At 45.3% G+C, this 22,640-nt stretch overlaps 1 long non-coding RNA gene across 1 annotated transcript in view; it reads right to left on the bottom strand.

Annotated features, from left to right (window-relative positions):
- LOC138580395 (uncharacterized) overlaps positions 1-22,640 on the bottom strand; it is an 84,289-nt gene that overhangs the window by 30,055 nt on the left and 31,594 nt on the right. Inside the window, exon 2 of the long non-coding RNA XR_011304246.1 lies at positions 13,617-13,683. This is a non-coding gene — a long non-coding RNA (uncharacterized lncRNA). The remainder of the gene's footprint in view (positions 1-13,616; positions 13,684-22,640) is intronic.

The following is a 22,640-nucleotide window of genomic DNA, read 5'->3' as shown; positions in this document are numbered from 1 at the left end:
CGTGGTGGGGGGGAGAGCCCCTCCGCCCCGCTGCACTTACTTGTTATGAGGGGGCACAACACGGAGCCCCCCTGTTCCAGCACGTCTCCTCTTCGTGTTCCACAAGGCCCGCCGGCGCAGGGAACGGATGGGCTGTCCCACAGCAGCAGACGCGGCACTGCGTGTATCACGGCTTCGGGGCCGCCTCCAACACCTTCGGCCTCTCGGCCTGCTGCACGCCCCGCTACTCTGCCGTGTGCAGCTGCGGGTTGTGGCGCCTCCCTCAGGGGCCCCTTCTCGCTCCGGACCGACAGCAGCCACGCTTCCCCTCAAACCACGGGCAGCGCAGCACGAAGGCTACCGCCGCGCCCAGCACCCACAGCGGCCTGCTCCACTCGGCGCGCCACCAGCACACAGTGGATATTCTGTGGAGCCGGCGGTCGGCTGCGCCAGCTTCTCCTGACCGCCGGAACCCTTCTCATCGATTATGAGGGGTACCCAGTCACCTATCCGCTTGATTTTTCGGGTGCCTGCTCCCACAGTCTTCCGCCAGCAGATTCTGTCTTTTCCAAGTGTTTGGAACGGCGCTGGAAGGATTTTAGAGCGACAGGATTTTTGTTAGAGCCGGAGCTCTCCCTCAGGCGGCCATTTTACATTGCACGCAACAGCGCCCCCCGACATCCACTTGTTTTATATTTGTTATAATATGAATAACGTTCAAGTACTAGAATTTCTGTTGCTCATGGTGCCTCACCAAAAGTGTCACCCACACTTTGTAATCCAACTATCAGCCAAAAATTGGTTACTGACTTGGAGTAAGCAGTCTACTTGGAGGTTTAGCCTCATATGATGCGTCCTCTTTGTACATTTGTCACGCAAGTGTTTTGCTGTGGTCCCCTGGCAAGTTAACATATTATGAAAATCAAATAATAATTTGCCATCTAAGGATTTTGAGTAGACAAATGTTATGCTCAGCATCTCCTACTTTAATACTGCTAACAATACCCTATAGGTGGAGAACAACATTGCAATATCATGTTCATGGGCTGCAAGGCAAAATCGACTATGCCTAGCATGACTCCTCTATAATATTAGGGCAATGGATATTCAGATAGTTAAATGATTTTCACAAAATCTGCATCCTTTCCAAGTGCTCAGACTTCCATTGGGCATAGACCTTAACACAATATATGGTAACTTCCTGGTTTACAGAAACGGCTTCACTAAGCACTTGTTTTATATTATAGGGTTGTAGGTGTGAGGTATGTTGCAAGATATCTTGTATGCACTGCAAAACAATTATGTACATGCCGATTGATGACATTTTCTTAAAATGCACATAATATCATAATGAGACATTAAATATGTTTTGCTTGTAAACTATTGTTGGTATGCAAATATCCCAGTAAATGTTTACTGCTCCAATTCCTCACTTTTTACAGTGCATTGTTGATCCTCACTAACTCTGAGCCCTTCTTCCTTGTCTCAGTACCACAGGCATTAGGGATCCTAAAGTCCATAGCAGTTTTAGGGTTTGATATTTAAATCGTTGCTTTGTGAAATGAAAGATGTTAGAGTTAGGGAATGTGGTGTAAAAGGTTTGTGTTTAAACAGTTCGTTTAGGATCTCTATTTAAGTCATGATCATGACAATTAGAGGATGTCATATTTAATTCTTGCACCCCTAAAGTACACATCTTATTTTAGTTAGATAACTTTTCATAGCATGTTCTTTGGGTAGTTTCATAGGAGGGACTTGTCCAATGGCAACATGACATTAGGCATCTGGGAATTATGAGAATCTAATCCTCAGAAGAATATGAATACTGTGTCTCTCCTAAAGGAGTCACCACTTTCCCTCACAGCCATCTCCTCCCATGCAATCCTACCTTCTGATACCACCACCCGGGTTAGGATCAGGTAGCGGCTGCCTTCCCCTGGCCACATGGGAGGATATCATGAGCTGGGGTCCAGTGATGACTCTGCAGGATTCATCACACTGCTCATTGTGCCTGAAGGCAACCCAACACCTTCTCCTTCCAGCCCCCTTCAACCTCTACCTATTATAGATATACCTATGTCACGCATAGGGATAGATATTGTAGGTCCTCTTGAACCATCCCGGCTCAGAAATAAATACATCTTAGTCATTTTAGACTATGCGACCCACTACCCGAAGCCTTCCCAATGCGGAAATAGTTCAACCCAGCAAATCCTCAAACATCTCATCCCTTCCTGTCCCCATCGGTTTCCCTAGAGAAATCCTCACAGATCAAAAAACGAATTTCATGAGCAAACTAATGGCCGAGGTGAAGGAGATCCTTCAAATGAAGGCGCTCTGCACATCAGTATATCATCCCCAGACAAGCAGACTCATTAAAAGTTTTAATAAGACCCTTAAAACGGTCCTCAGAAAGCTCATGGAAACCAACAGAAGGGACTTGGACATAATGAACCCTTGGGCTCTCGTTGATATAGGAAAAGCTCCCCATGCATCCCTAGGTTTCTCACCATTTGAACTTGTATATGGACATAAATCGAGGGATGTGTTGGATATGCTTAGAGATACCTGGGAAGAGAGGGAGGAAGCGGCATTACCTTTATCCCAGACAGCACAGAAAATAAAGAAACATATGAGGATGGTTCAAGATCTAGTCCATTCCCACTTAACCAAGACCCAAGAATAAAAAGGGTGGGTGTGACCGAAAACCGTCTACTTACTCTTTCTCCATTGGACAGAAAGTATTGACATTGCTTCCTACATCCAAAAACAAAATGTTGTCCTGGTTGCATGGCCCATACGAGGTCTTAGATTACATGGCCCATGTAATTATAGAGTGTACCAGCCAGGTAGAAAGCTCAAGTATCAGATCTACAATATTAACATCTTAAAAGAATGGAAGGAAGATCTGGTAGAGTCTTCTTCAGTACTGATGGCCAGTCTATTAACTGAGGAAGGAGAGAAACATGATCTAATGCCATCTGACCTTCCTCTAGTCCAGCACCATAACATTTAAGACCTCTTAAACCAGTTCTAACATGTTTTCAATGAGGAGCCATGAAGGGTTAACGGCACTGTTAAATGCATTCATACCCCCTATTGAAAAGTGGTGAATCTAAAACCATACGGAATCCCAGATGCCAGATAATAAATAATCCTCTAGGAAGTGGACAAGATGCTAGCAGCTGGCATTATAGAGCCCGCTCAGAGCCCATGGTCCTCCTTGATAGTCTTGGTAGCTAAACCCAGTCAATCGTGAAGATTCTGCATTGATTTTCGGAAACTAAACGCTGTGTCCCAGTTTGATAACTAGCCCATGCCCAGGATGGAAGACCTGATTGATCGACTGGGCACAGCTGTTTATATTTCCACTATGATCCTACCAAAGGCTATTGGCTGGTCCCTCTGAACTCTGAAGCCAAGTAAAAGACCGGATTCTCCACCCCTGCAGGATTGTTTCAATTTAAGGTACTTCAATTTGGCCTTCATGGTGCACCAATAACCTGCCAAAGGCTAATGGATTGCATACTAAGACCATATTCAGGTTTCTGTGCGGCCTATTTGAATGATATCACCATCCACAGTAAGACCTGAGAGGAGCATATGGCACACCTGCATAAAATCACAAAAGTCCTACAACAACCCGGGCTAACTGTCAACCCAAAGAAGTGTATATTTGCCCAATCGCAGTGAAGTATTTGGGCTTCTTTGTGGGTAATGGGCTGGTCCAACCCCAGGTAGAAAAGGTTAGAGCACTAAAGGAAACCCCAGTACCAAAAACCAAATGGAATCTAAGAGCTTTCTTGGGTCTCGTAGGATACAACAGCCGCTTTATTGGTCAAACAGTCTGTGATGGATGAAAAATTGGGAATAAACTGAGAAATGCGGAACCTCAGAAGATCAAATGGGGTAAGGAAGAACAACGCTGGTTTGATACCCTTAAAATCATACTATGTAGTGAATCGGTTCTTAAGGTCCTTAACTTTAATAAAGAGTTGGTACTTCAAACAGACACATCCAGGGTGGGCCAAGGAGCAGTGATCTCACAAACATATGGTGAAATAGAACATGCAGTGATGTATATTAGTGGAACATCATTTCCCAGGGAACAAAACTATGCAACTATAGAGCTTATAGTTATAAAGTGGGCAGTGCGACATTAAAATATCTCACTGGAAGAAAGTTTTCTTCAATCACGGACCACTCACCCCTTACATGGCTTGGTTTAGAAAACAACACATATCCCTGAATCAAGTGCTGGTTTCTCGATCTGCAGCCCTTTCATTTTAGCATAGACCATTTCATAGGTAAGGAACAGGGTAATGTAGATTTCCTGTCCCGATTTCCTTTTATCAGATGGAGAAACCAGCGGCATGAGGGGGAAGGTTATGTGACGAATCTGAGGAAATTGTTCCTGCTTCCATGGGGGAATCCCCTTCCCATGAGGCAAGGAAGGTGAGGCTGCTACCTGATAGTTCCCCTGGGGGTGGTACTCAGCGGGTGGATCTCATGGAGAGGAAAGTCCTCCATGGAATCAGTGAAGATAACCTTGGGAGAACACTGTATTCACCACCTTCTTTTCACTCCCCTCCTTCCTATCACCCCACTCAGGGCACTCTGCTTCCCCATACCTCCATGTATCTCTGAATTCATATAGAATGTACTGGGCTGAGGAAGAGTGAGAATTACCTAGCTAGAGTAAATACGATCACTGACAGGAAGATCAAGCAAGGAAGCAAGGAGGCAAAAGACTGCTTCGGTGATGAAAGGTGAGGAAGGACTATGTGCGAGAAGAAGCCAGCCCAGGAGCAGAGACAGAGAAAGCCAGCCCTGGCGGAGCGAGGAACCAGACACTGGTTCCGTGGCAAGAGATCTGACAAGAAGGGAACGGGACGCCATCAAGGAAGCACAAGTGTCCTTAGGGGCCCCACAGAGAGGGAGCATGTCCGGTGACAGGGAGAGAAGAGATCCGACCGGTGAAGCCAAAGCAAGGAGGAGACGCGTATTCGGGTGTGCAAGAGAAAGCTTACCACTCTGGAGCCACCAAGGACAGAATGCCAAATGCAGCTGTGAATAAGACCCACACTGCTCCCCGGACAGATCGGGGACCGCAACAGCATTTCCCAAAGGTAGGGAAAGGGTTTAGCAGGTCGGTGGGAAGCAGAGGGCACGAAACAAGTTAAACAGATACATGCCAATATCCCCAATACAGAAAGGGATCATTAACAAACTGTAAAAGCTGGAACAAACTTTGTAAAACTTCCCATGTGGAACAGTACCTCGCCAGAGAGTACAGCAGGTCTGTTCCTTGGGGCATTGAGTGAAAATGGGGTAGAGAACCGCAAAAACCAGCACACCAGGGTCTGGGACCCATATGAAGTATCCGAGAGGGGATAATGAATAAACTATAAAAGCTGGAGTAAACCTTACAGAGTATCCTACGTGGAACAGTACCTGGCAGGAGAATGCACCAGGTCTGTTGAGTTGAACATTGAGTTAAGAAGGGGTAGAGAACCCACATCAGCACACCAGGTTCTGGGAGCCATATGAAGTTGGGTGAGGCCCACAAAAGCCAAACGCAAGACTTGCAGTCAAGGGTCTGGGGCCCATAGCAAATTGGGAAAAACCTGAGAGAATATAAAGGGGTCTGGAACACACACAGAGGAAACATAAGTAGAAGAACAAGTTGAGGAAACCGCGAGATAGCCCAGAAGGATCTGGGTCTCATGTAAGAAAGAGGGATGCTAGAAGCTGAACAAAGGGGTAGAGGACCCACTCCCAAAGGAAACGACACTTACAGAAATCACAAGTGCTACAGTTAAGTCTGTCAGGATAGTGTACCAGACATGAGCCTGCAAGTTTAAATAGGAGAAAGGAACAAGGGGAAGGGTCTTTCCCACCTGAGATGAGGAAAGCCTATTTTGTGACGAGACAGTCTACAGTTAACTCTGGCAGGAGAATGAACCACCATAGTTAGTATTTTGTTTGTGAACTGAAGAGAAGAGCAAGAGGAAGAGGCTCCCCCTTAGTACTCACACATTTGGTTTAAAGAACTAATCAGTGCACATTCTCATCAAGGAACTGAACACTATATTGAGAACGAGAGAAGTCTTCTTTTGGATCAAGGAGACACCCAGTATTCCTTAGTTAGTTTAGTGTAAGGGACAAAAATAGGTTTGGACACAGGACGGTGGACACTTTATGTTAGAAGCCATCCTGACAGTCTTCTTTTTTATTGTATTGTATTGTAGTCATTATTTATATAGCGCCTTTTCCCATCTGTTTGGCCTCAATGCGCTTTTTGGTGGGAACGCCATGCGGGGTCAGGAAGGTGAGGCGGACAACTATGTGAAGGTTTTTCAAAAGATGCCATTTTATTAACTCAAAAGTTTAGATAAATGCCTCACTATCCCTACCCTGATGAGGATTTCCCTCTGTAAACTAAACTAAAACAAGGGCAACACTCTAATAAAAAGATTTCTATCCCTCACACATATATACACAATAAATCAATAAGGAAATATATGGCAGTTTAACAACAACAAATATAACAATTATAAGTCACACCACAATTGCTGCTTCTTCTGATAACCTGGGAGAACCCCCCTTCTCTAGATAGAAGCAGGCCTTTCTTTAAATGTTAAAAAAGGATTAGGAAATCCTGTGTCACAGCAAAAGGTTACACTTCAGTTCTCTTTCTAATCCAACTTGACAACCCAAAAGTTCCAACTCGGATTCCAAGGATGATTCATAATTGTTTAACAAAGCTTTTCTCTTTCCACTTATATCCAAGGTCTTGAGATAGCTTCTTGACATCAACAATGAACTTCTTTAACTTTAAAACAAATGTCTTTCTAAGGATATTTTGGCACCACTTTAGCTTCTGTCATGCGGCACCGTTTCCTTTGGTCACTGTGGCACCGGTGGAGACATGTTGATTGTATTCATTTGCCCACTTCTAACATGGCATCTGCAGGTCTCTGCAGCATTGCAGTCTCACACGTGTCATGTGACAGCTTGGATCCGCCTCTCCCTTCGGAGAGGACTCTTCAGCCAGTAGATCGCGGAAGACGCCGCGTTGCTACCATTTCAAGCGAACGCTACGTGAGTTCGGATTAATCCTTACTAAGATTTCTGTGCTTATAGATATCTGTTAAACCCTTTCTCTTCTGCGCACAGAACTCTGCTATAGTTTCCTCTTTCGAGCATCATCCTCGACCGCTTCATCATTTTTCATGGAAATCGCACTTAAGGTAGGCTGCAGAATAATTCCCCTCTACGCCTTTTTGGAATTCCTAGCTGTCTCTTTAACTACTCTGCTCTGTGTTTAGATCCGATTCGCCCGACCTGTACGAAGCTCGCACTCCTATTGACAGTTTGACGGCAACTCCGACACAGAGCACACAAACGTTCTGCTTTCATCTTCCCAGGCAGGCAATAAAGAAAGGATTTCTCCTGCATCAGTCCTCGGCCATTGTATCACAGGTGTGTGGGAGTAAGGGGTTGTTTGGGCCCCCCTCATGCATTCAGTACGATGTGCATCATTTGCTCGACCAACAGTGGGGGACGCCTCCATTGCCCTTACGATATTGAACAGCCCTTATACTGACAATGGCGTAGGTGGGACTGTTGCAGAGACACTTGGCATCCATTTTGTGCACCCTCTGCTCCATTTTGGATTGGGCCTCCCTGCGATAATACGAAAAGGCTTCTCTCCCCTCTGCAGAGTCATGCACACCACGCTCATGGCCCCCAGCTTTTCTCACTGTACCTGAAAGCTTTTCAGCTCCATTCTCACGCTAGAGCCGGAGGTAATTGCAACAAAACAAATGTAACATCTCGCCCTTCCTCTGAGACCACTGTCCCATGTGTGAACCAGTCTGAACCATGCCTTCTAGCTCATCCATCTCTACAAACCTGCCTGTGCCCTCTTACCCCCGCTGTTGGAAAATTACTGCCAGTATAAACCTGTGTCCCCGCAAGATATTCCCTTGATGTACCAGACACGCGACCCTGCCATGAAGCCCACCCCAGTGTGCCCCCCACTAAAATCGGACCTCTGTCACAGTATATTGCACCCTAGAACTAACAAATGTCAGCATGACCCCTAGTTTCTGTGATGCGCTCAGGCCCACCCCACGATCGATGTTATTACACGTGTCAAGACCCCTAAGGCCGGTACTCCATATAAGTCTCAATGAGTAATACAGTGATTATATGTATACAATTTATAGGTTTCTGATGATTTGCTCAAAGGAGCTGTAGTGACTATTTATTGCATGTCTAATGGTAGTATCTCATGTTAGTTTAGTTAGTGGCCACCATGCTTCACAGTGACCCGACCCTCACCCCGCCTGGACACAGGCAAACGGACCTCGTGACGCTCACCCTCCCGCCAACCGAACAGCCAATCTGGAGGGAGCAGCACCTATAGATACATATGTTACTTCATTGTTACCCAATCCTGTGTCCATGTAGTCTTATATCTTTGCATTGCACGTTTAAGATGGGGATGGGCCTTTACATTTGGTGACCCCCCCGCGACGTGATTGGGACAGGTGCCCCAAGGCCCTGTACTGTGTGGCGAGATCCGGGACGCCCCCCAGCAAAACCATTGCCTCCGCAGTTGACCAGTTTGTGCGCACAAACAAGAGGGTCCTAGGGCTCCTGCTTACCAAATACCCAAATAAAACTGCTCGCCGAGGCGGGTCACGGCTTGGTTGGGGTGCGGACCAGATTGTGGATAGACCGTGAACGGTGGCTCTCAGACCACCCGACTGAGCACGTGAGTAGGGGCTTGCAAGACTGTCAAGAGAAAAAAAAAAATAAGAGGGTTTTGGAGAGGGGGAACTGATAAAGGAGTGGGTAACAATAAAAGTTAGGGTAAGGTTTAGGGTCTGTGTGAATGTCACTGTGGCTTTTTCCTATCCATCCTTTATATGGCCATTAGGTTTTTGTGGAAAAAAGGAGGTAAAGAGAAATAAGGGAGCCTAGCCCGAACGGGGTAGAAGGCGGCGCTGCGTAGCATTATCTCTTCCAGTGCAGGGATCAAGTGAAGATAGAGAAAAAAGTAGTAGTCTCATATATATAGTAGACTCGGAGTAGCAATTTAGAATATTATTTTTCCGTGTGAGCAGAGTTCTTGGAGAGGTAGCCTGAGGGGGCTCAGAGGTGGGGAGTGCATGAGAAAGCAAGAGTGAGGGGCAATAAAATGAAATAAATAAAAAGGGGAGTAAAGTGAAGGTAGTTCAGGTTACATGTTCTATGTGTTGAAGTGTTACATGTTATTTTGTCAGTAAGTACCTCTGTATCTGTGATTCGACAAGCATAAGGGTTAATGAGAAATATTGGTAATGAACATTGTGATTCATGTTGAGAAATAATTTGAATACTGGTAAATAATTAATATTTCCTGTTGAAATAATTTGTGGTTCCAGCAAAAGGGTGTAAGTAAAAAGAGTGTTGAAATTTGTCGTGTTAAGAGTTAAACAAGATTGAGTAGACGTGTTACAGAAAGGAGATTATCGACTAACTGATAGTGTGTATTTGTACCCAGAAACGAAAGTTAACGTAAATAAAAGTAACAAATATGCCATTATGAGGGGGACAACACCATTAGCGCATATTTGTCAGCACCTCCCTTTATATAGTGAAGAAATACAGAAGTATCATGATCAATGGGTCGTGGAAATGAAAGGCGACAGTGTATTGCCCATATGGCCAGAGGAAGGGTCCTTTGATAAGAGGGTATTGGATCTAGTATCCACACACCTGCTGGCGAAATACAGGGGAAAGCAATTGCAGAATAGAAGGGAAGTGCTAGATTTGTGGCGGATGATTGAAGAAGTAGCGCTTAGTAACAAGGTATGTAAAGACACAGTAATTGAGAAAGAGAAGGTCCCAAAGGAAGCAGATGGGTCTGCAGGAGCAGAATGCACAACAACCAAAACAGAGAATGACCCCACTAGAATATATCCATTACTGACAAGTCCTGCAGTGGGATACAGTGAGCCTCTGTATGTACCAGCGTACACCACACCAACCACCCCGGCAACAGCATCAGCCACCACCCGCCCCCGTATGAAAGGGAAGTCTGTACGGCCCAACCAGTGCCCCACCAGTGAATTTAGCACGATTAACAGGAGACTTAGACAGGCAGCTTGCACATGCACAATTGGAGATAACGCGTTTAAGAGCATTGTGCGACAAGGGCCAGATGTTGCCAGGGGGAGGGGAAGTACCACCATTGACAGCAGTTAACCTCACGCCTCCGCCAAGTGTAGCAGGGGAATCCACACCATCCCTGCCGCCACCGGCGCCAATACCAAAAGGGCAGGAACAAGAGTGGCAATCAGGTGAGTTCCTGTTCCATTTAAATGGCAAACCTGTAAGAATAATGCGACCTGCAAAACCAGACAGCCAGAGAGGGGAGGGGCAAGAAGGAGGAGAGGAGCAAGAGGAGGGGGTAGAGGAAGTATGGAGTGATTTAGATGAATATGAAGAGGGAGCAGCAGCGGCAGCGGCGGGATCTCCACTGCCATTTCCCTTTGACCAAGAGGATGACAGGGCTGCACCAAGGTAGCAAGGGAGGTTAAGACAAAGAGTAGGGAACATGCTGGTGAGTAAAACAAAGAAGGGAACAGTAAGTAAGAAAGGAGGAAAAACAAAGCTACAAATGCCTCTGATACACAAGGGAGCAGGGAGGCCCCACTACATACCGTGGGCGCAGATGGATAAGAATAACTTGTTGAAACTTCTCCCTCTACTTTCGGGTGGGGTGGGGAAATGGATACATGCATTTGAAAAACATACAGCAGGGGTACCATTGCCTATAGGAGATGTGAAAAGTTTGCTGGTGTCCGCTGTTGGTGATCAAACAGACGCAGTGTGGGTGAAGGCGGGGTTCCCGGGAGTGACGAACTGTGACCACCATGACGGGTCATCGTTTAATAACGTTAGAGCACAAGTATGGGATGCGTTGCGGAGAATGTTTCCAGACACTCCAGACTTACACTTAGTGATGCAGTACACTTTGGGAGATGACGAGGAGCCTACACAATTCATCCTCTGGGTGCAAGACCTGTGGAGAAGTGAAACAGGTACGGCGTGGGACCAATTTACCGCCTTGTTCTACTTTATAATAAAGAAAGGGCTCCCAAAGGAGGTACAGAAGGCCTTGGAAAAAATAGCTGGGATAGAAGCCAAGGGCTGGCCTGAAATTCAGAGCATCATTGTGCATCATTGTAGGTGGATCAAAGAAAGAGAAAGGGAGATAGCACAGCGAAGGTTGGCAGACAAGGCAAAGCTAGTGCAAAATAAATTAGTGAAGGTCGCAGCGCTGAATGCCACAACATCAACTGACAGGCAAGGCGAAAGAGAAGAGGGAGGGGGAAACACCAGCCAGAATGGCCACAACATGGGTTGCAAATGGACAAGAACAGTGGGACGGAGAGGAACAATACGCAGGACCCCAGTGGCCAGGGAGACCAGCCAGAGGGCGAGGTGGGTAGAGAGGACCAAGAGGGGGTTTCGGGGCATGGTAAATAGAGGATTTGGAGGGCATGGGATGAGGGGAGGATTGCAAGGGTCGTGCTGGAACTGCGGGAGGTGGGGGCATTATTTAAGAGTATGCAGAATGCGACCTATGGGTTACTACCAAGGACAGCCCCCCCATAGGAAACGAACAGCAGTATTTGTCACCCACACCCAGGCAGCCCCTATGGGTTACCTATGGGAGGAAATGGGCAGAACAAGCAATATTATAATGAGCCCCAAATGTAACACAGACAGCAGCCCCAACAACAACCACAGCAGAGAGGTATGCCACAACAAATGGCAAGACAGAATACTATGGGAATAATAATATATTTGCAACATCAGCTAATGGCTCACCGGCACCGTTTCGCGGTGTAGCAGTGGTGGGAGATAATGTATTCTCTGTTCCAGGAATGGAGATATATGCAGATTAGGACAGCCCACAGAGAGCACTTGTGTGTCCAGTCCTATCCACTACCCTACGTGCAGAAGAGGAACCACTAGTGGGGGCGCAGATAGGGAACAAACAGTTAATCTTTATGGTGGACTCAGGAGATGAAAAATTGTGCCTCATGGAAGGCCGGTTTCCTCTCCTCTCTCAGGAAGAAATTTGGAAACGCATGGGTTCTCTGGGACTATTTTAAATGTTCTTTACACAAAGGATCTTGACATAACAGTGGGGGGGGGAAAACAGTGCGAGTACCTCTAATGTACCATGAAGACTCGCCAATAAATTTGTTGGGAAGAGACCTCCTAGTAAATTAAACATGACAATCTCCTTTACTGAGCGGGGAATAGTTTGCTCCACCCCAGGAGTGTGCCCAGTGCGTGCAATGTTGATGATTAGCACAATGACAAACGAAGTTGCAGTAAGGGGGTGTGCCTATTGATATGGATATGTTCATTGTGTTAGCACGAGTGGTGCCAGAGATAACAAGAAAAGAATGGAAGATTCAGATTTTGTCTTCCGCCCAATTGTGAACACAGATATTGTACCAGGAACAATTTTGTCAATTGATCTAGAAGGGGTACAGGTTTCAAGCAAACGTATTGCAGTAATAGGACTGGACATGCATGGATGTGAGTGGAGAACAGTGCTGTGCATAGACCCAAACATAATGTTGCGCGACTTAACTGATGAGGAGCTGTTCACTGACAATGAGAGTGATGGGGAGATAATAATGGAAATAAGTGTACCATGTGATATCATGATTCAGCACAGGGAAATACACAATCCTCTTATGGCCAGTGTTAATGTGCCACCTACAATATTGGAGGAGGACATGGAAAAGGTCCTGCCAGAAATGTGGACAACAGGCCCCCATGATGTAGGGCTGTTACAAGAAGTTACGCCAATCAGAATAAAATTGAAACCAGGTGCCATACCCCCTAGAGTGAAACAGTACCCACTATCAAGGGAAGCGGTGAAAGGAATAAGAGAAACAATAAATGCACTGCTAGAACAAGGAATAATAGTGCCATCAAATTCACTGTGTAACAGTGATTTTTCCGATCAAAAAAGCAAAGTGTGGGGCTTGGAGGATGATCCAGGACCTACGTCCACTTAATGACGTCATACAGAAAGAGTTCCCATTAGTGCCTAATCCTGCATCAATATTGTGTAGCATAGCTAAGGATGCTACGTGTTTCACAGTGGTAGGTTTGAAGAATGCTTTCTTCTCCATACCACTTGACCCAAGCTCCCGGTACCCCACACCATTCACGCTAGGGGGCGGGGGACAGATATGAGCATTGTAGATTACCGCAGGAATACTGTGAGAGCCCAAGCATTTTCAATAGAATCTTGCACGAAGATCTTGGAAACATCGATGTAGAAAGCACGATACTACAATACGTGGACGATTTACTCGTCTGCAGTAAAAGTGAAGAACAGTGCAGGGCCAACTCAATAATAGTTGTATTTGTTGGCCACAAAAGGATACAAGGTGAACAAGGGCAAACTTCAATATTGCCTAGCAGAGGTACTATTACTTGGGACAGCTAATTTCAAAAGATGGCAAAAGAATATTACCAGACCGAGCAGCTGCCATACGCCACCTGATCATACCAAAAACAGTAAAAGACATGCAAAAATGTCTCACCATCTGGAATTACTGCCGCGCCTGGATACTTGACTATGCAGCATACACACGCCCATTGTTATAGGCTCTGAAGGAAGAGTAAAAGAATAATGTCCCATTAAAATGGACAGATGAAATGATGACACAGTATTTCAAACTGAAAGATCTCATTGCACACGCACCAGTTTTGGCAAACCCAGATTACGATCAGGAATTTTATCTATTTTCACACTGCAATAGCATTTTAATGACTGCTGTGTTAATACAGAAAACATCACTAGGTCACAAGCCATTGGCCTATTACAGCGGTACATTAGACTCAGTAATGCAGGGCCACTTCGCATGCGAACAAGCTCTCGCTGCAGCGGCCTTCACAATAGAAAAAAGCGCCACCATTGTAATGGGATGCTCAGTGACCCTATACGCAGAACACTCAGTCTTTGCAATTTTCGAAAGGTCAGAATCAACATTAACAACACAAAGAGCAACAGCCTACGAGATAATAATCTCAAGCCCGAATGTTCATGTGGTCAGATGTAAGACTGTGAACCCAGCAACCTTCATTACAGAGCCCTGCACAGTAGAAGATATCCAGACACATGATTGTGCTACATATGAGGGAGAAGAGGATGATATTCCCAAAGCAAGTGAGAATGCACTACAAGAAGGAGAAATATGCTTTGTGGATGGGTCAGCATCAATAGACAGTGCAACAGGAGAAAAGCATGTGGGTGTGGCAGTTGTAAGAATGGAAGAGGAAGAATATGAGATTATTGTACACAAACGCCTCCCCTCTCATTACTCGGCTCAAGCAGCTGAATTGACAGCGCTAATTGAAGCGCTGCGCACTGCTAAAGGATGTGCGGTCACAATATACTCTGACTCAGCATATGCTACAACAATAGTACACTCAGGGCTCTCACGATGGCGATGAAGAGGGTTCCAAAGGGCAGATGGTTTGCCAGTACAACATGCCGCATTACTAAATGAACTGATAGACGCATTAGCAGAACCATCAGTAGTAGCATTGGTGAAGTGCCAAGCACATACCAATAACACGGATGCAAACTCATTGGGAAACACGGCAGCAGATGCAGCTGCGAAAGACGCTGCATATTTTGATATCCCACAAGCAATAGAATGAATTGTAAGAACACCAAGCACAGACGCGTTAGAAGAAGGATACAGTCGCACACCAATTGCCCAAATAGTTACAAAAACATGCTCCTACAGAAGAACAAGAACTGGGGGGGGGGGAAGAGGATGTAAACAGTCACCAACAGATCCAATATGGAGACAATAATTAACAGGAAATTTAGTAATGGCAGTGGAATTATTAGAAGTAGCATTCCAACAATTGCACTTCCCAACACACGTGACTAAACAACACATTGCAGCAGAAATACAAGAGGATTGGTTTATTCCAAACATACACAAACACTTGTCCAAATTAACAATAGAGTATACAACATGTCAAACATATAATTCAGGAATGACTCTAAGAACGTTTCGAGGAACATTACCGCGCCCTGTAGGTCCGTTCAGAGAGCTCCACCTTGACTACGCGGATATGGGGGAAAGATATAATGGAGCAAGGTACCTAATTGTGATAGTGTGTCCTTTCTCAAGGTGGGTGGAAGCTGGACCCTGACCGCACCAGTATGCGAAAAGTGCTGCCAAGTTCTTAGTGCAGGAGGTTTTTTCAAGGTGGGGTATATGTGACATAATAAGATTTGACAATGGCACAGACTTTGTGAATGACCTCTGGGGATTAAGCACAAACTGTGTTCTATTTATCACCCAATGGCTAACGGAATGGTGGAAAAAAACAACGGCCTGCTAAAAAGCAAGTTATCAAAGTTATGTAGCACGCTCAAGAAGAACTGGGTGTATTGCTTGCCTCTAGCACTGTTCCAACTCAGAACACAGCCAAGTAAAGACCATTTTTGAGCCCGCACGAAATAGTGATGGGAAGGCGCATTCATATGCCACTCTCCCCAGTGAGAGAAGCTTCAGATGCTCACAGAGCTGCCACAGTGCTGGGGGATGAATTTAAGGAATACCTCACCCATTTAACACGTGCAGTGCCTAGTATAGCAAAACAAATTGCACCACCATTTACAGAAAATGCTGCAACAGACACTGCAATGCCAGCAGATGACAGTCCAAAGGGTCAATTAATGCCAGGAGAAAATGTGTATGTGCGAAGTATTGTGCGGAGATGGAGCTCTGAGTTTTTCACGGACCATATGAAGTGATATACTGCACACCCACTGCAGTGAAAGTTAAGGGACTGAAATATTGGGTGCATCTGTCAGATGTGAGAAGAGCTTGAGATAGTGCAATCCCTCAGTGTGAACAAAATAACACCAATCAAGTTGCAAGTGGGTAAATGAAAGAGTATACAGGAACAAAAGTAGAAATGAGCAAAATTAAAACAAATGAGCAAAAAATTACGTTGAAGTTGTGTACCTTCTCTTACACCATGGGCCTCATTACGACTTTGGAGGTAGCCATGGCTGCCTCCAAAATCGTGTCCGGGTCTCGGTTCCCTGAATGGGGAATTACCGGGCCATTCCGAATTTGGAAGGCCTGGTATTTCCTCCTTCAGGGAGCCCGGTCCTTCCCCATCCCCAATCGAGCCCCCATAGGGTTCAATGGGAATGGGGAGGGAGCTAACAGGCCCGTCAACTACGGGCCCGTTGTTAGGTCCCTGGTTCCCTCGCGGGACCCGCTATGGACGTCTGGAAAAACCAGACATCCACAGCGGGTCCCGCAAGAGGACCTCGTAATAGTGCGGAGTGGGTTTAACGGTGCAGGCACCATCACCAGCGCCGTTAAACCTATTCCGCACTTCTCGTAATGAGGCTGCATGTCTCCCTTTCACTTTTTCTTCCTTCTTTTTTTCTCTCTCTCACTCTCTTTCTCTCTCCCTCTCTTTTTTCTCTCTTGCTTTCTCTCCATCTTCATTAATGATAAGAAAGTTGCTTCGCATGTATAGAGAAATGAGTATCAATGCTAAAGAAAATAATATGGGATGCAAGATAAGTTTATTTTAATAAAAGCTAAGGTACAAGTAATAGAATAGTGTTAAGGTGTGTACACCAATAGCAGTATAAATACTGTAATAGAGTAGTTGAAATTGAATGTGTTGAGAGTAAAAAGTTAAATTATGCATGCATGTCACTTAATAATTTTATATCGCCCCTTCAGGTGAAACAATGGCAGAAAGGAATGCATTCACCGATGACGACACAGTGTTAATAAGCGATAGGGTAGCTAATAGAGTTAACAAATACTATAATATAGAATGTGGTATAAAATACTGTGCAATACTGTGTTCTACAATTTATTTTTTATGGCATGGTACTATTCTGTGTCTTTCATTATTGATAACATGAAAGAAGGGGAGAGTCGGGTAAACCTAATACGTGAAGGCTCAGCACTCATCTGGGTGGGTGTAAAAACTATGTGGAGACATAATCCCTCAACCACTGCAAATCTCACTACGTTGCATAAGAACCGCACAACAATAGCCCCCTTTTTTCCACTTACTGCTGTCAGGTCAAATAAGGTGAATGAGACCAATCAGTATGATGGGGATTACTTTTGGGAGAGTGAACCTGATCTGATAGATACTGATGTACAAGCAACCACAGAACCTACCTCACAAGGCACTACACTGCACTTTAATATTGCTGCTACCAACAAATCAGAGTCGCCAGACCCAAAGTTCTGGCAAGCTGCTAGCGAACGTAATGACACAGCTTGGGCAGGTGTTTTTCCCATACACTATCGAATAGTAAAAACGATCAATGACAGGGAAGGGAGGAGGAGGAGACGTAAAAGGAGGGAAAAGATATGATAATTGCCATGGCTTGGGATTAGATGAAATAGAAGACCCCCGCCACCCAGACCAGTCTAACAAATGGTACTCCGACATGAGTGCAACAGCAAAACAAGCAACAAACGAGAGCTGCTATGTTTGCTCTCTCATACCGCACACATCAGGCACGCCTAAAATACTTGTACCCCTAGAAGTGCCCTTGTAGACTCCCAATGTTTAATTCATCTCGTATTATGTAGGATTCGGAGCACCTTCCAGGCACACATGGTTACAATAGAAATGCTGCAAAACGAGAAAACCTGCACGAGCAAGCGCCAAGGAGTAATTTGTATCAAGGAGCAATTTTTCGTCATAAGAGGAACGAGATTTACAGAAAATAAGTGGCATGACGAAACAATTGAGTGCAAAGCTGAAGCGCTCAGAGGACTGACTGAAGAATACTTTCAATGGGTCAAAGAAACGTGTGCTCCCGTCTGGACCCAGCACATTGCAAAACTCACATGGGTTACCACTCTCGAAAAACCTATCAAAACCCAAAAAGAAATCGCAAATGAACTTTGTTTTCACGGAGAAGGAAAGGTGCCGATGGGTGCCAACAAGCAATGCAACAAAACAATTATTCCAGACATGAAAACAGGTACAGCTGCACTCATGGACATGTACTGGGTCTGCGGCAAACAAGCCTACCTGCATCTACCGGCATCGTGGAGAGGTACTTATATCTAACATCCAAGGGGGAAGAGGTTCGGCTGGCATATCGGCAGCAGGGCAATCGGCTGACACACCGGCAGCGCCCCAAACAGCAACCACAGAGCTTTCATATGACATTCTGTCTGAAAATGACCTAAAAGACAGGACGGTCCCACAGAAGGAGGTCATCAAACTATATTTCCAGCGAATCATCCAACCTTCTCGCTGAGATCCCAGCAAAATATAAACTCTTTACCTCTGCAGAGACATTCTTTGCCTCCCTCCTAATGCCAGGACTTCAGGCGCAGACAAACGTCAAATGGTTACAGATCGTCTGCTGGGAGCAAATACAACTGGCCAACGACACTGAAGAGGGATTCAACGTGATCAAGGTGGAACTTCGCGCCTTGCGTCTAATGACAGTGCAGAACCGGTAGGTCCTAGACCTCCTCACAGCGATGGACGGCGGTGTTTGCCGAAAAATCAGGAGCGCATGCTGTACATTCGTACCTTCTGAAGACGCAGATAATGGGACCCTCTCCCACGTCATCTCAGCAGTTCACAGCCTGGTGAAAAGAATGCTGAATGAAGGAGGAATAGAGCCAACCAACTAGTCTGACAACATGTTCAATTGGATACCATCCTGGTTCAGCATCATGATGAAACTTTTTGTCCCAGTCATCGTGTTTATTTTACTATTTTTCTGTGTGTGCCAACTAGGTATCCGATGCTGTGCAAAATCTATGACTAATTCAACAATGATGATCGTAATGATGGGCCAACAGACAACGGTAGCCACTATGATAGATGCACAGATACAAACTGGAGAACCAGACACACCAAAATACCGCATGACAGCCGTCTACTGCCAAAATGGAGATAGAGTGGATAAATTGTATCACACAACCATAAAAGAACCAAGGGAGCTGCAATGGTACAGGGAGGTGTGGGTGGACCTTGATGGGGATGGAGGAATATATATGACATGCACACCTGACGAGTATCCTAGGAATGGGCATAGCCTGGGAAGCGCATGTCGGGCTTGGATGCCAATAAAATGTACACCTGCTTGGGATGAAGCAATAGCAGAAGCAGAGTATCATTGGAATGAGAATAATAAGAAGTAGTTTATTACTTTAGATGTACCGTAAGGGGGGAAATGTGGGAGTAAGAGGTCATTTGGGGCCCCATCATGCATTCAGTACGATGTGCATCATTTGCTCGACCAACAGTGGGGGACGCCTACATTACCCTTACGCTAACGAACAGCCCTTATGCTGACGATGGCATAGGTGGGACTGTTGCAGAGACACTTGGCATCCATTTTGTGAACCCTCGACTCCATTTTGGACTAGGCCTCACTGCGATAATACGAAAAGGCTTCTCTCCCCTTTGCAGCGCTGTGCACACCGTGCTCATGGCCCCCACCTTTTCTCACTGTGCCTGAAAGCTTTGCAGCTCCATTCTCACGCTTGAGCCGGAGGTAATTGCAAAAAACAAATGTAACATCTCGCCCATCCTCTGAGATCACTGACCCATGTGTGAACCGGCCTGAAGCATGCCTTGGAGCTCATCCATCTCCACAAACCTGCCTGTGCCCTCTTACCCCCGCTGTTGGAAAATTACTGCCAGTATAACCCTTTGTCCCTGCAAGTTATTCCCTTGATGTACCAGACACATGACCCTTCCATGAAGCCCACCCCAGTGTGCCCCCAACTAAATTCAGACCTCTGTCACAGTATATTGCACCCTAGAACTAACAAATGTCAGCATGACCCCTAGTTTCTGTGATGCGCTCAGACCCACCGCACGATCGATGTTGATCACGCGTGTCAAAACCCCTAAACCCTGTACTCCATATAAGTCTCAATGAGTAATACAGTGAATATATGTATACAATTTATAGGTTTCTGATGATTTGCTCAAAGGAGCTGTAGTGACTATTATTTAGTGCATGTCTAATGGTAGTATCTCAGGTAAGTTTAGTTAGTGGCCACCATGCTTCACAGCGACCCGACCCTCACCCCGCCTGGACACAGACAAACAGACCTCGTGACGCTCACCCTCCCGCCAACCGAACAGCCAATCCGGAGGGAGCAGCACCTACAGATACATATGTTACTTAATTTTTACCCAATCCTGTGTCCATGTAGTCACTTATGTGATGATGATTTTTGCCTTCATAAATTTTGTATTTGTAATGTTTGCCAGAGCGTTCTCAGGCAGCACAGTTCTCTGGATGCCAATTTTACATAAAAGACAAACTCTTGCAGCCTGTTCTCTTAGTCTCAGTTCCCTGTTGGGGTGCGTCTTATTTCTTTGTATTGCATGTTTAAGACATGGGTGGGCCTTTGCACAAGGTACAGCAGATATGCAAGTTTGTGTTATTTATTATTTGTAAAGACATTTCTCTTGCCATGCATACATGTGTCTGTCAATGTAGGTGTGACACGCCCCCTCCTCTCTGGCTACAAGAATACTGAGGTCGCAGGGTAAAAGCCAGTCTCTGTGTGTGCTTGCAGGTGCTTAATCTGAATTCTCTATTCTATTAACCTAGTCTGTTCCTCTTGCTCATTCTTGGCTAACTTACCTACTTTCTTGCTTATTACCACAGCAACTATTGTCACCCCTAACCTCTGCTGACTTCTGAGATTGAAGGAATATCAGCCATCCAGCGTTCTCCACTCCTGATCCCTTCCAGAAGCCTCCTCTTCTGACAGAAGACCAGGGTTTTTCCCGAGAGGGTTTCCCTGGGGGGCCTGGGTTTCTGCGGCCGTTCATTGGTGCTGGGGCTCACGGTCCACATTTCCGCACTGCTGTTGCTGATCCAGGCATTTCCGAAGGTGGGTCATTTATATGTGTAATAATATTAGGTGTTGACATTACATCATGCAGATAATAAGATAACAGCTTCAGTACTACTTCATCAAAACATTCAACAAAAGGTATGGAAATAATATTTCAGCACTGTTCTTGAAACAGTTTCTTGACATTAACAAAGACTATTTCAACACTTCATTTGTTTCCAAAACGAATCTCTTTGGGGTCTATCACAAGGTTGGCAGAATCCCAGCAATAAATCTGCCGGGATACCGCCAACGTAAACAGAGTTACTGCAACTCGGTTAGTCGCCATTAGCGCTGGATCCCAAGTTGCGGTAAGGCTGTGAGTCCCCATTTTTGTAAGAGTCCATAGGACTCTATGGAGCATGCTGGGTGCTATTACTGTGGTTCAATTTGCGCCATGGTAATAGGCAAATGGGTGGAAAGTGGAGATTTGAGCCAACAGCAAAAAGCTCAAGATAAACCATCCACTTTCAGCCCAAACTCGGTATTGGGCAGAGCGGTAATGCAGCAGAAATGTATTTATTTATTCGTATTTTTAAAGCGCTCGCTCAGCCCGTGGGCATCGTGGCGCTGTTACATATAAGCATTTGGCTGGTTACAGTAGGAAGGTTATTAGTTTACAGACATTTTGATTTACGCTATCATGTTTTAGATATATACGTTTACAAGGCATTTAGATTTACAGTATACAAGGCATTTAGATTTCACAGTATCATATTTTTTGTAACATACATACGCAGTGCAGACATCAGGGCGTTTAAGATATGTGTCTTCATGTCGGAAGGGAAGGTGGGAGGTGATTATGTGAAGAGCATGGTTTTGAGGGATTTCCGAAAGGAAAGCAGCCCTACTGCCGCATTTCTACCACTTCGCCCAACTCCTGATGACCCCCTTTGTCAGGATATTTTGGCACCACTTTTGCTTCAGCAAAAAACGTCAGTGATTCTTCAATAACTTCTTCCTAAGCTTTACCCCACGACAGTACTTCATGAACTTCCACTTGGTTTACTCTCTCCAGGGTTACTACTACTACAACTCTCTGCTCCGGTGTACTCCTGAAAGAACAGAACCAATGGTTACAAAAGCTCTTGGTCTGGTTCACTCTTCTGCCAGCCAAGACAAACTAATGCAGTCCTCTGTGCCGGTATACTCTGACTGAACAGAACCAATTGGCACAAAGTTCTAGGACCTGGTATACTCCCTTGACAGTCCAAACTACTACCTCCAAGTACGTCTATAGTAAGGGTCAACTTCAAAGGTTTTAACAATGTCTTCAGCTTCACAAAATTAGGTTTGGGAATTTCTTTAAATGATACAAGAATCACACTGGTGCTATTTATTACACCCACGTGTTTGCCACATGCAAGACAGGCAATGCTTCCTTCCTCCTGAACTTCTCATCAGAATGCCAATCTTGTTCCACCTTTGTTAACCAAATGCTGACAATAACTCTTTCTCTCCTTCACGCATCTTTGGCTTTGGCAATGTGGGTTTAAAACATTTTCTATACTTGGGCAATATTCTCCACACACTTTGTCATACTCAGTTATTTTCATTTGTTTTAGGAAACCCTGGTTGTTTATCAATTGCCCTAGTGTGTGTCCCTTTTGGTTTTGGCAATAGTGGTTTGGGTTCCCTTCTAGAGATATTGCACCCTTCGTG

Source organism: Ambystoma mexicanum, chromosome 3p (assembly GCF_040938575.1).
Source record: "Ambystoma mexicanum isolate Mex_15411 chromosome 3p, UKY_AmexF1_1, whole genome shotgun sequence".
NCBI classification, from domain to species: Eukaryota; Metazoa; Chordata; class Amphibia; order Caudata; family Ambystomatidae; genus Ambystoma; species Ambystoma mexicanum.
This window is presented reverse-complemented; position numbering and strand designations above follow the sequence as displayed.